The sequence below is a fragment of the Protopterus annectens genome, chromosome 6.part0, assembly GCF_019279795.1.
Source record: "Protopterus annectens isolate FY-2018-M chromosome 6.part0, PAN1.0, whole genome shotgun sequence".
NCBI lineage: Eukaryota > Metazoa > Chordata > Ceratodontiformes > Protopteridae > Protopterus > Protopterus annectens.
In genome coordinates, this window is record NC_056737.1 from 1,036,857,071 (window position 1) to 1,036,870,123 (window position 13,053).

The following is a 13,053-nucleotide window of genomic DNA, read 5'->3' on the forward strand; positions in this document are numbered from 1 at the left end:
TGACCCTGCCAAATTCCAACAAGAACTAAACTCATGTAATTGGTCCATTCTAAAACACCTCCCCTTAGAGGAAGCAGTTGTATACTTTAACAACAAATTCTTTGAGATCCTTGATTTGCATGCACCTGTTCGCTCGAAAAGAACAAAGGCATAAACTGTGCCATGGCTTTCTAAAGAGTCCAAACTCAAAATTACCCTTGGAAACAAAGCATGGGCTTTATGGCGTTCTACTAAAGACCGTCAAGATCACATTAAATACAGGCAATCTAGGAATGAAACTAAAAAATCCATTTTACAAGACAAAAAACAATACTACTGTAATTTACAGACAATAAATCAAAATAACCCTCAGAAGTTTTGGGCAGGTTTAAATAAACTACTACATCCTGGACAAACTTCAACCCCTATCCCCGCTGCTACTATTGATAAACCCCCCCTGTGGATGTCTCAGACAGTTTTAACTGAATCTTTACTGAGACCATTCAAGCCCTAGCTAGTCAACTACCTCCTAGCTCCCCTGGCCATGAAGGTACCACCCCTAGAAACCTACTCTCATTCAGCTTCCAACCAGTTGCCACTTTACTTATCCATACCTTGATCAAAAAATTAAAACCCACAACACTCTGCTGATCAACTCCCTGCAGAGTACCTACAAAAATCAGCTGATGCTATCGCTTACCCTGTCTCAATACTAATCAATCGAACCATAGCAGAAGCTAAAATTCCCGCCATCTGGAAAATATCCTATGTAAACCCACTTCACAAAGGAGGAAGCTCTACTAGGCTAATAGCTATACTATCTCCACTTGCAAAGATTATGGAAAAATGTATTCACAGGCAACTGATGCACCATCTAATCCAGAATCACCTTATGGCAGACACCCAGCATGGCTTCCGACCTCACCACAGCACTACTTCAGCCCTTCTACCCTTTACTACCACCATAAACCATAACTGCAACAATAAGTATATATCCTCAGCCCTCTTCTTGGATCTTTCCAAAGCATTCGACATGGCTGATCACCAACTTTTAATCCACACCCTGCAAACAATTCTGCCTAGATACTAAAGCCCTTCAATGGTTTTAATCCTACCTAAACGGTAGACAGCAGGCTGTCCTTTGGCAAAACAAACTCTCTAACATCCTACCTAACACCCTTGGAGTACCACAAGGTTCTATACTAGGGCCCCTGCTGTTCTCCGGCTTCATTAATGACCTTTATACTGTCATCCCAAAAGTAGATGTATCCAATATGCTGATGACTGCACCCTCATTTGCTCAGCCACATCTCCAAAAGAGTTATGGTCAGCTACCCAGACCACCTTTAATACAATAGAAAACTGGCTTTGTGATCGTCATCTGATCCTAAAGCCAAAAAAAACTAAAATGAGTTTTTTCTCACCAACACATAGGTCTACTGCATTCACCTTTACCATAAATGCAAATGATGGCGCAATAATCTGCCCTGACCTTTCTACAAAACTATTAGGTGTCATTATAGATAATAATCTAAAATTCAACCTACATGTTAACCGATCTATCAAAACCATGAAAAAAACTAGGGTCACTTTACAGAATAAAAGCCTTCCTAACCCCTCCAGCTAAAATTGCCATAGCTCGCTCTCACCTTCTTTCAACTCTTCTGTATGCATCCCCTCTACTCCCTAATTTAAACAAGTCTGTCCTTAACAAACTCTCAATCTGCTACAACCACATTGCCAGATTTGCCACTGGGCTGCCTTTTAGGACACATCATTGTATCAATCTAAACCAACTTGGGTAGCTTGAACTACCCTGCCTAATCCAGTGTAAGCAACTGATTATGGCCTATAAAATCCTCTATAATCCGGACACTACTCCTGCACTAAAAAATATTATCACCCCTTATAACAACCCTAGACCGCTTCGATCCTCTAACAGACTACTAATTCAGACTAGCAAAATTAATAACATAGCCGGTGACTTTCTCTTTGCAAACTCTGTAGGTAGATCCTGGAACTCTCTTCCAGCTGATATTACTTTACTTTCCACCCTGGGTCAATTTATGACCAGACTCAAACATTTGACACTTAACTGGCTATGTCAATATATCAAGCCTGGCTAACTCACCTCTAGAATGAGTAAAAACTGTTAAATCAGTTTAACTGTGTAACTTAATCCTGATTTACACTCGGGATTAACTCTAACCTGTGGAACTTGTTTAACTTGTTTACGTATGTAATCACTGTAAATATTCTATTTGTAATATGTAATGTTGTATCTGTATTTCTAACTGCTTACCTTGGAGCTTTTCTCCCTGGGCCTCCGCTGAAAATGGACATGCATCCAGTCGGACTATCCCGGTCAACAAATGTAAAAATAAACATAAATAAATAAAATAATTTAAGGACTATCTCAGAAAGAAAGCATAGCATTTTGTATTTTGTTCTGAAGCTGACAACAACACACCAGCACTTGCTTTAATCTGTAAATAAAGTTATTTAGATCTTAGTATTTCTCTTAAAGATGGATAGGAATACAGCCAGATTAGTCTAGCTGTTTTTTATATTTAAAGTATTTTCCTGTGATTTCTGAACTCACTATTATCACTGTGTTGAATCAATGAGTATTGTCTTGTTTTCTTTTTCTTTTTTTATTATTAAATATTTTTAAACCTTTCAACTGTGGCTGTTTTGTGTAGAGATAATTTAAGCTCTTAGCATACTTGCATGTATTTGGTGACACTGTATACGCTAGCCCTAAATAGCCTTCAAGTCTTAGTCACACACACCAACTGGATAATAATAACATTGCACAGTAGAATTGGGCACCCTTTGGTAAGGGCCTTTATAGTAGCTGATAAGAGTGGTTGGTCGCAGTCAGTACTACTTATAGTCGGGGCAGAAGTGGGCATAGCTGGAGAACCTGTGCCAGCCTTCCCCAGGAGAGTCTCTGTGTTTATATATAATTCATATCTCAAACTGTGTGTGTGTCAGCTACTTGGGCAGGGACACGAAGCACTGGTTGGACAAAGAAGGTGCTGGAGGTTTTGGCTTGACCACTCAGCTGAGATTATTACCCTATAGCTGTGCCAGTGGGGAGTCTTATTGGGGATCTGGACATTAAAGGAGAAACCAGCGCCAGACTGACTGTGATCTCTGTGTGCTCTTAAGGGAAATTATACTTTACTGTGTGTGTACTTGTTATCCTCCCAATGTGGACGCCCCTCACTGGTGCTAGTGGTGACAACTGAGGCTCCTTGATTACTGGGCCAGTCCACGGGCGTCACAATAGTCATGGGGGAAAATGTGTTGTACAGCACACTATTTGTTAAAAATCAATCCCACTTAGATTTATTTACATCTCAAAGAATTTAGTTTGTGTGAACCCAGGAACAACCTGGAGGTAATATAGGTTCATAAGAGATTACTAGGCTAATGGGCTTAAGAGCCCTTACAAGCCTAGGTATTATTACCCATATTTTACCCGATTTTCAATCCCTGAGGGCTAGAGGATTGCTTAGGTTTGTGCCTATGCCTTTGAGTATTTTACAGACTGCCCCTGTTCATAAGGGACACTGGTGCCACACCAAGCGTGAATTTACAACTCCCCATCCATTGATCCAAACTGCGTTTGAAGAGGGTCAGGTAAGGGCTCTGATTTACAAAAATAGGAAGCTTGTTCCAGACAAGGGGTAATCTTTGAGACGCATATTTTTCTCTACAGCATGATTTGTTTGCGTCACAGACCAGTTTTAGATCCCTAGATTGGGTGACCCTCGTGCAGTTTGTCTTGTGAATGTGCAAGAGTTCCATCACGACTGGATTTTAGAGTGCCTTGTAGGTTAGGCATAGATTACCTCTTCACAGTAGGTAGGAGTACAGAGTAAAGGATAAAGCTTTTAGTCTAGCTGCATAGGACACATTGTTTACACCCACTATTTTTTGTAAGGAACCTCTGAGGCCACTCGGCTGTGGCAAGTGCCTGGTAAAGTACATGCCAAAAGGTGCACTGTACTCAATTACTGGTCTGGTGAGGACAGAGTTCAGTGGGATTATAACTACCACTTTGGATCTGGATGCCATGCCTTTACTTATAAGTTTGCCACATAGGACTTCCTCACCATTGTAGATTACTGTTTATCTGTGTATCTAGATCTCTCACCTCTGAGTTCACTCTTAGGGGTGTGCTATTAATGTTGTAATCTGCAGAGGTATTTGACTTCTCAAAGTGTATCATAATGCATTTTCTGCATTTATTTTTAGGCCATGGCTCTTGCACCAATCATTTGTTTGAGTCAGACCTTTCTGAAGGATACCTATATCATTGGGGGATTCAGTGATTGCCCCCAACTTGCAGTCATCAACAAACTTAGTCAGCCAAAGGCTTTTCTACATTAGCCTTGACTTCAGAGAAGTACATTCTGAACAGGAGAGGTCTCAGCATTGAGCCCTGTGGCACACCACTAGTAATAAGCCTCTTGCTGGATCTGTATTTACTTATTGTAACAACATCCTTCCTGCCTGTGAACCACTTAGTTATCTATTCATCTGGTGATGTAGGGATTTATACCCAGTTTTGTCAGTTTATCTATAATACTCGAGTGGGGAACTGTGTCAAATGCTTGAGCCAGGTCAAGGGGGCAGTATACACTGTTTTTCCCTCATCCATGGCCCTAGTGACTTTCTCAAAGAAGTCCACCAGACTGAGTAGGCATGACCTGCCTTTGACAAAGATGAACTAGGCTGGGTTCAGTTTCCTGTGTCATTATCAGAACCATGACTATTCTTTCCATGGCCTTGCATATAAGACTAATCAAACTTATGGCTCCATAATTTCCTGGGTCTGTTGATGATCCACCTTTATGCAGAGGGATAACTGTTTCTGCCCTCCACTCACATGGACAATGCCAGTTTGGAGGCTGTGGTTAAATAAAGATCTGGTGGGTCCTGTTTCATGCCATTTAAGAGGCATCATGGGATACTGCTGGGACCCATCAAAGCCATACTTTTAGATTCACAGAGCACAGTGGCGACCTGTTCTTTAGTGATAACTGGTACAGGGATGGTGGAGGGTATTTCTAGGGAGGGAGTAATGGGAGGTGAAAGTTGAGATGAATTTATTGGCCAGGAGATTTTCTACATCTTCTAGATGAGTACAGGAGATGCAGTCTACAACTAATTCCACACATTGTTGGGTGTTGCCTTTTAAGACTGCAGACATATATGAAAAATGACTTATGGTTATCCTTAGCTTGGGAAGCCATTTCTGCTTCAAAATTTGCTTTTGAAGTCTTGACTAGGCCCCTGATCTGCTTGTTTAGACTAATGGGGGGAGTTTTTGCTCCAATGTGCACATTCTCTATTACTTCTAGACTTCTTTCTTTTGTTGTACAACCTATTTATACCCGAGGTCCACCAGGGTGACTTGTTTCTGTAGTTTGTTTTAAGCTTATTTCAGCCTGGTACAGCCATTTCTATGCATTTGTTTATATGGTTGTACAGAGCTTTCACGTATGCCTCCACACAGGCTTTTGTATTTTTTGGGTTTGGGGTAGTTTGGAAACTAGCTACTCCATCACTTAATAGGAGGTAATTTGTCTTACAAAAATTCTGAGCCTGCATGTTAGTGATCATGTATGAATCCCAGTTAATGGGGGGTTACCAAAATCACCCATGATTATGGTACTGGGCTGAATGGTAAGTGATTCTAGTAAATTCAGGTTTGATGTATGGGTTTCCTGGTCCATGGTGAGGGACCTGTAGCTAGCAAGGATACGGTAATGGATTTTTCCTATGGTTAGTTGGATGTGGAGTAGCTGAAGCATGTCGTATTGTTTGGCTAGTCTTGAGGTGTGCTTATCTTTTAAGTAGAGGGATACACTGCCACCTTCTGCCCTTTCATGTACAGTGGGTGAATGGAATGGTTGGAAGGCATTATAGCCTCACACTGCCAGGGTGCTTTCCATGGCTTGAACCATGTTTCAGCAACTGCACAGATGTTAGCATTATCCAGGGTGAGGAGAGTTTCCAGGGAGTGCAGTTTCTTGTTGAGGCTTCTACCATTGACCAGTAATACCTTTAGCTTTTCCTGAGTAGATTTTGCTATGTTAGAAGGTTTGTCTGTTTGCAATGCCTAAAAAAAGGCAAGAGGGAGTGGACAATGTTTTGGCAAATATCCAAAAGCCTAGTGGTGGCGGGTGAAAACCATCCCTGGCAAAGCAGTGTGGCCTGTCAATATTGTTCTCAGAGCCTGACAAATACTGGACCCCTTTGGAATGACACCAGTAGCTAAGCCAATTATTAAAGTCAATCATTTTCTATTGGTATTGTGGCATCTTCCTTGAAGACTGTAGAAAGCTGCACAGTACTAGGCTCATACTCACCTGTGACACATATTCTGAGGGCTCAATCATGTCTTTCTTCATATAGTCCAGGAAGGTACGTCTCGGGTCATTTACGCCCACATGGACTATGACAGAGTCATACTGTTACTTGGGGTTTAGTGACCTGGGTGTTTGCGTGACCTGGTGAATCTTGGTTCCTGACAGGCAACTAACTGTAACCTTCTCCTTATCCAGCCTGTTGAGAGGGACATCAGTGTGTCTCACAACAGAGTCTCCTATGACCAAAATATTAGGCTGTGTGGTGTGGGGCCTTACGGGCTTGGCAGCTGAGACACAATGAGATGTGGTTTTATGTGTTTTGGTGGGAATTGTCTTGTTTGTGTGCATGCTGAATTTCTGAGGACTGCATCTGAGAGGCCTTTGAGGTTTGGGCAAGTTATATTTGAGCATCTCCACATATGTGGGTCTATGTGTCTGGTTCTCTGTACTATAAGTGCAGTGACTGTTGTGTGTGTATCGCTGACAAACTGTTTGGTGTTTTTTGTGTCTGCATGTGACAGTCTTACCTCCACTGACATTGTATAACTACATCTCTCACACACTGTATTCATCTGTTTCAGAATTAAATGGTCAGTGTACACAAAGCAATTGCTACATTGCCTCAGGATGCCCATGTTCATCACGCTACACAGAGAAATAGCAGGAAATTCCCTACCCATGGTTGCAGTTCCTTAATATGCGCTTTACAAGGGGAAAAGGATGGGGGTGTGTTTGCAGCCAGATGATGGATGGGTGCTTACTTAGCATAATCTACAGCTAACCTATCTGGCGATGCTGTCCAGCATGCAAACCAGTTGCTCTTTGAGCAGCAACAGTTCTGCGTGCTATAACAATGTAATCTAGAACTAACCAAATATGGCAGTGCTGCTCAATGCAAAAATTAGTTGATCCTTGATTAGCATGGGACTTGGGAAAATTTCAGTGGTAGTTTCCGTAGGGAAAGTACAACTTCTAGCGATTGCATATATACAAGACACCACTAACCACTGCTGTAAGAACAGCAGCATTGGGCAAATGCAAGGCTTATATACAAGCAGAAAAAAAGCAAGTTATAGTGCTTTCAGAGTACAAATGCAGAACAGCAGCCTTTACCACAGTGGAAAAATGCAACTTAAAACTCTAAGCAAGTGCATGAAAAGCAATAAATAGCACAGAAATCTTTGTAAATGCAATGAAAACAAGAAATGCAAGTAAAAAATAACACTTGATTTCATTTTTCTTGCCAAGGATGGCTTCAGATGAAAGCAAAATCTCTCAAACTTTCTAGCATCTAGCATTGTCACCAAAGGATAAGAAGACCTGGATAACTGAGCCAAGAGTCAGGCAAGTGTGAGGCTTATACACAAGCAAAAAAAAAATCAAGTTTTAAACTAAGTATGCTCACAGGCCAATCAGGTAAGCACACAATTAGCTTTCCACCAGCAATTCCCAGCTCAGATAGGTGAAATCAATCCTCTCCTGCCACAAGAGTGCAGACTTTGACCCTCTTAATGTAAAATGACTGGTTTGCCCACGTTTTAGGGAACCACAAATCTATATGCCCAAAAGCATTGAAAACAGCAGATAGAGCGTATTTAGAGTACTACAACTGCAGAAAAGCAGCCCTAACAGCAGTGGAAAATGCAACTTAAAACTCTAAGCAAGTGCAAGAAAAACAACAAATACAAGTGTGATATAAAACTTAAATTTGTTTTTCTTGCCGAGGACAGCTTCAGATGTAAGCAAACTCTCTCAAACTTTCTGGCATCGTCACCAAATAAGCAGCTCTGCATAACTGAGCCAAGTTTCATTCAAATGTGAGGCTTACACACAAATAGAAAAAGGGAAGTTTTAAGCTACGTATACTTACAAGCCAATCAGATAAGCTCACAATAAGCTTTCCACCAGCAAATCCAGCTCAAATAGATGAAATCAGCCCTCTCCTGCCACAACAGTACAGACGTTGACCCTCTTAATGTAAGATGACTAGTCTGGAGCCCAAGTCTTAGGGAACCACTGCACTATATGCCTGAAAGCACTGAAAACAGCACACACAGTGTATTTGGAGTATTTCAATTTGCAGGTGATGATGATAATTATCATAATCCAAACTGTGTGAGCAGTAAAAAAAGATCCGAAGGGCTTGGAGGATATGAAAACTTGCATAACTAATTTGCTACACATAACATGCATTGATACAAACATGTACACATCCCAAAATATGGAATGGTGACTAACTGGATGGGAAAATAAACCCAACCAAGGCTTCATCAAGGAGGGTTCTTATGTGAGACCTTCTGATAAAAATAATGCACTGCATAGCACTTTAAAATGCAATACAATGTTTTAAAATGTACTCAGCCCTTTCACATGGAATCACTTTTATTCTTTTATACAACAGGCGAGAATAAAATAGAAAAATATCTTTAGCAGCTATCAATTTTGATGCTTCAAAATCTTAATGGCTAAGAACTAATGGTTTGCAGGAACTGACTGGATTTGTAATAGGTTGGATTACAATAAATATGTAACCAATAACAGATGAGAAGCTACAAACTACTACTCAGTGCCACTGGAAAATGTTTGCCAGCCTTGAGTGCCCTCAAGGAGAACTGTATACTCATGTGGCAGGAGCAAAACATGGCACATGTGTATTTTTATTATTTTTTTAGACTTGCCTCAAATGAAAACTTTTCCATTCAGCCTGGCTCATACATTAGGTTGATGTTTCTGTTATCACTTCTAACTATTCCTATAATATCTAGAAGCAAGAATGAGTCTTCTGGTTAAAATAATCCAAAACCAAGCCAAGCAAGAATGTGCTATAAAGTCATGCCCTCAAAAAATCCATTCCTCTTCCCTTTGAGCTAAATTGCATGCTTCAGAAGTTAACTTTACCACCTTCTGAATCAGCTTCTTCAGCATCTTTGAAATATTGCAGATGGATAACCATTCTTGTTGCTCTAGTTTAAAACGTAAATACCACAGTATAGGTCTACTATCACCTTTAGAAATTGCATCATCTCAGAACATGAAAAAAAGAGGTGGATTTATGAGAAGACAAACTGAGATGGCTGAAAAATGTAACCTAATGTAAGTGCATGCCAGACACAAACTAAGCAGCTCACATAAACATTGGAAGACGGAGGATATCTCTGTCGGATAAAGACTCCATCCCTTTATTTTGGAACCAAACAGAAAACCTTCTCCATTTACATATACAAATTTTTCTAGATGCAGGTTTCTTGGTCTCCTTTAAATAACCTGTAGTGCATCCTCAGAATAAAGGTGCCTAAAAGGACTCAAAAATATATCATTCATACTATGAGTTTGAGACTCTTCAGGTACGGAAGAATGAGAGAGCTCTTCAGTTGTGTGAGAATGTCATCCTGTGGGGTAATGTATGGTGACTGTCATTAGCCAGATGGAAGATAATGGTTAACCAATGTTGTCTAACCAAAAGGAGGTTAGCAAGAGAATCCTGGAATTGTCCTCATGAATTTTCAGGAGGGCTTTTTGAATAAGAGGAAAAAGGAGAAAAGCATACAGGAATTACCCTAAGTGAAGAAGGCATCCATTGCCCGAGCTTCTTGCATTGGGTACTGAAGCAAGAAATTCTGAGCTGATGGTTCAGACTGGAAGCAAATAGATCCATCTTTTGAGTACCCCCTTGGTGGCTGATCTATAACATAACCTCCCTGTTCAACATCCATTCATTGGGGGGAGGGTCTGTCCTTCACCTGCTCAGATAATTTGCCAAGCTCTTCTGTTCTGATCGACTATACACTGCTTGGAAATAAAGGTTGCAAAGAGAACCACAAGTTTCCTTCAGAAGTGAAATAACGAAGGCACCAATCCAGTAAGGTTATTAGCTATTTTGTTCCTTTATTTACCAATTCACATAAAAACGGAACTTCATCAGATAACACAACCTTACTCACTTCCCCTTTTTATATGGTTACATAATTTTGAATGCACCAATACAAAGCCTTTTCCATAAATTCAAGTTAATCATACCATTTAAAATGTATGTGTGTGTATATATATATATATATATATATATATATATATATATATATATATATATATATATAAATGATGCAGGATTATTTATAATATCTCAGGATTTAAGGGTAGTTAGCTAGTTAGATTGTCAAAAATATGATTTTATTGCATCTATATGTATATTTTTATAGGTTTTTCATTGTTTTACATTATTGGATTACAACACTTGCAAGAAAGGAATCTGAAGGAAACTTGTGGTTCTACTTGTTTAAATGTTACAAAGAATTATCAGCATCCAATGCCATCTATACTAGCCTGCACTGGAGGCATGATTTTTTGCCACTGTTTGTAGGTATACCACTTAACAGTTGTGCTGTCCATCAGAATCTGAAATACTCCTGGGAACAATAGCTGATGGAAAAACTGAAAAGCTAGAATCAATGCTTTTGTTTCTTTTATGTTTATATGCTTTTTCCTGTCCTTTTGTTTTTTAACCAAAAACTTTATACTCTGAATCCATCTGAATATCCCCCAGGCTCTGTCTGATGGACTTATGGAGATACTTTGAAGAAGAGGAGGACAAATTTGAAAGGGAACTCCTGGATTTAAGTTTACCTGAGTGATCCACCAACGTCGCGCTTTCTTCACAAAAGGTGAAAGAGGAATAAGGAAAGACAGAGTGCAGTGTCCATATTAACTTTAGATACCACTAAATTTTCTTCATGTACAGTCTTACAAATGAAATAATTTGAATGGTGGATGCCATATATTCCAGGGTCCTCAAAATCTCTCTTGCAAAGGTCAGAGATATTTACCAGAGACAGAAACAGTTTGTTTAGAAGATAATCTTGTCTGAAGGAAGAAAAACCATCATCAGAGAAAATTCAAAATAACTTAGGAAAACCAGAGAATGAATAGCGAAAAGGTTGGACTTGTTGACAATCAAAATGAATCCCAGTTTCTGAAAGAGAGTGATAGTGAAAAACTGTAAGTACTGAATAATTTCATGTTGAAAAGTGGCTTCAATCAGGAAATCAAAGTAAAGGAAAATGTAGATAATCTAGCGCCTGTAGAATACTATAATATGGGGCTATATGCTTTGTGAACACTCTTATAGGTTCATGATCTCCATCCCATTGGTCAATTTCTCTTGAACAAGGCCAGCGAGGTGCTGCTCTCGATCTAGATTTTTGAGGTGAAGCATATTCATCAAATCTGGGGACAATGGAAAGTCCACAATGCAAAGTAGTTCACAGAAAATGCAACCCAAAGACACAATCTTAATAATTCCTGTGAGGATAAGCTAGAACATGTAGATAAGCACCTCTGAGGTCCAGGGTAGTCAAGAAAGCTTTGGAGAAAATGAGAGGAAAAAGACCTTGTAGAGTCAACGTTTTTAAAATTTGGAATGTTTAAAAAAAATATCAGAACTGATGCATCCAGAGTAGGTCTCCAAGTGCCTTCTTTTCTTGGGACACAGAAAAACAAACAGAGTAGAAACCTTTTCCTCTTTGATTTGGAAGGAAAAGGCTCCAACCAGAATAGCAGCAACTAGTACCTCCAGTCTTAAGAACCTGAGGAATTAGATGTTAAAAAGGAAGAGATTTCCACCAAAGAGTGGATCTTTTGAAGAGTGGATCTTTCTTGAGTGATTCTCAAAACCAATGTGTTTGTTGTGACCTTTTCCCAAAAGAATGTTTGTCCAGGAGACTTGGAGGGGGAAAGGCCAAAGTAGAAGGGGAAATATAGTCAAAAGCTCTAAAGTTTGTCCCAGAAGGGGATCTTTGCTCCCCTGAAACTAAATTTAGACTTGTCCTGACATTTCTTTTTGCATTTTTTTTTTCTTTTTTGTTGATTGGATTTCTTGTGGTAGAAAGGCCTGCCTCGGAAGGGTAATGCCTTGGAAATTTTGGAACAGGGGAAAGACATATTTGTTTAACCCCCTGTATAATTTTACTCATGTTTACATGGTGTATAAACCTGGGCACTGAAGACAGAGCAGTTAAGGAAGCTAGAGGTGGTGGAAATAAAGTGCCTGAAATGGGAAGTAGGATGCACACTGTGGGACAGACAAAGAAATTATAACATCAGAGTAGAAGCTCCAATTGCAGAGGTCGAAGAGAACAGATTACAGCAATTTGGGTACAGGAAAGCAGAAGATGATTTGTTGAAGAAGATTTGAGAGAGAGACAGGAAGAATGCATGAGGAAACAAGGATATCCAGCAAAGAGATATACTGATAGATAGATAAGACAGATATCATGAGAGAAGACCAGCGGCAGTCAGTCATAACTGTCAGAGAAGGTAGGACAGTGGCAGTGGTGACAGGAGACCGGCAGTGAAATGAGAGGTGGTGACAGTTGATGCAACACTCCAACTCCATGGAGAAAAACAGGAAAGGGGAGGTTGATGATGATAATATAAATATGTGTGGTGCACACATACCTTTTTATTTGATACATTTGTTTACCAGATAAACTCACGGGACAAAACTGTCCCTTTTTAGGGGCAAACTGGTTAAGTGAGTTACTGAGAGTCACACAGTAAGAAAATGGAGGAAGAAAGAATTCTGTAACCTAGACTATAGGAAGCAGTTTATACAATAGCTCAGAGCCTTAATCCTCTCAGCTAACTGCAAGACATATTATATTATGTATACACACTCATTTTATATATACATGTA

At 39.8% G+C, this 13,053-nt stretch overlaps 1 protein-coding gene across 1 annotated transcript in view; it reads right to left on the reverse strand.

The window, feature by feature from the left end:
• ATG2B (autophagy related 2B) overlaps positions 1 to 13,053 on the reverse strand; it is a 1,825,281-nt gene that overhangs the window by 1,686,538 nt on the left and 125,690 nt on the right. The window lies entirely within an intron of this gene.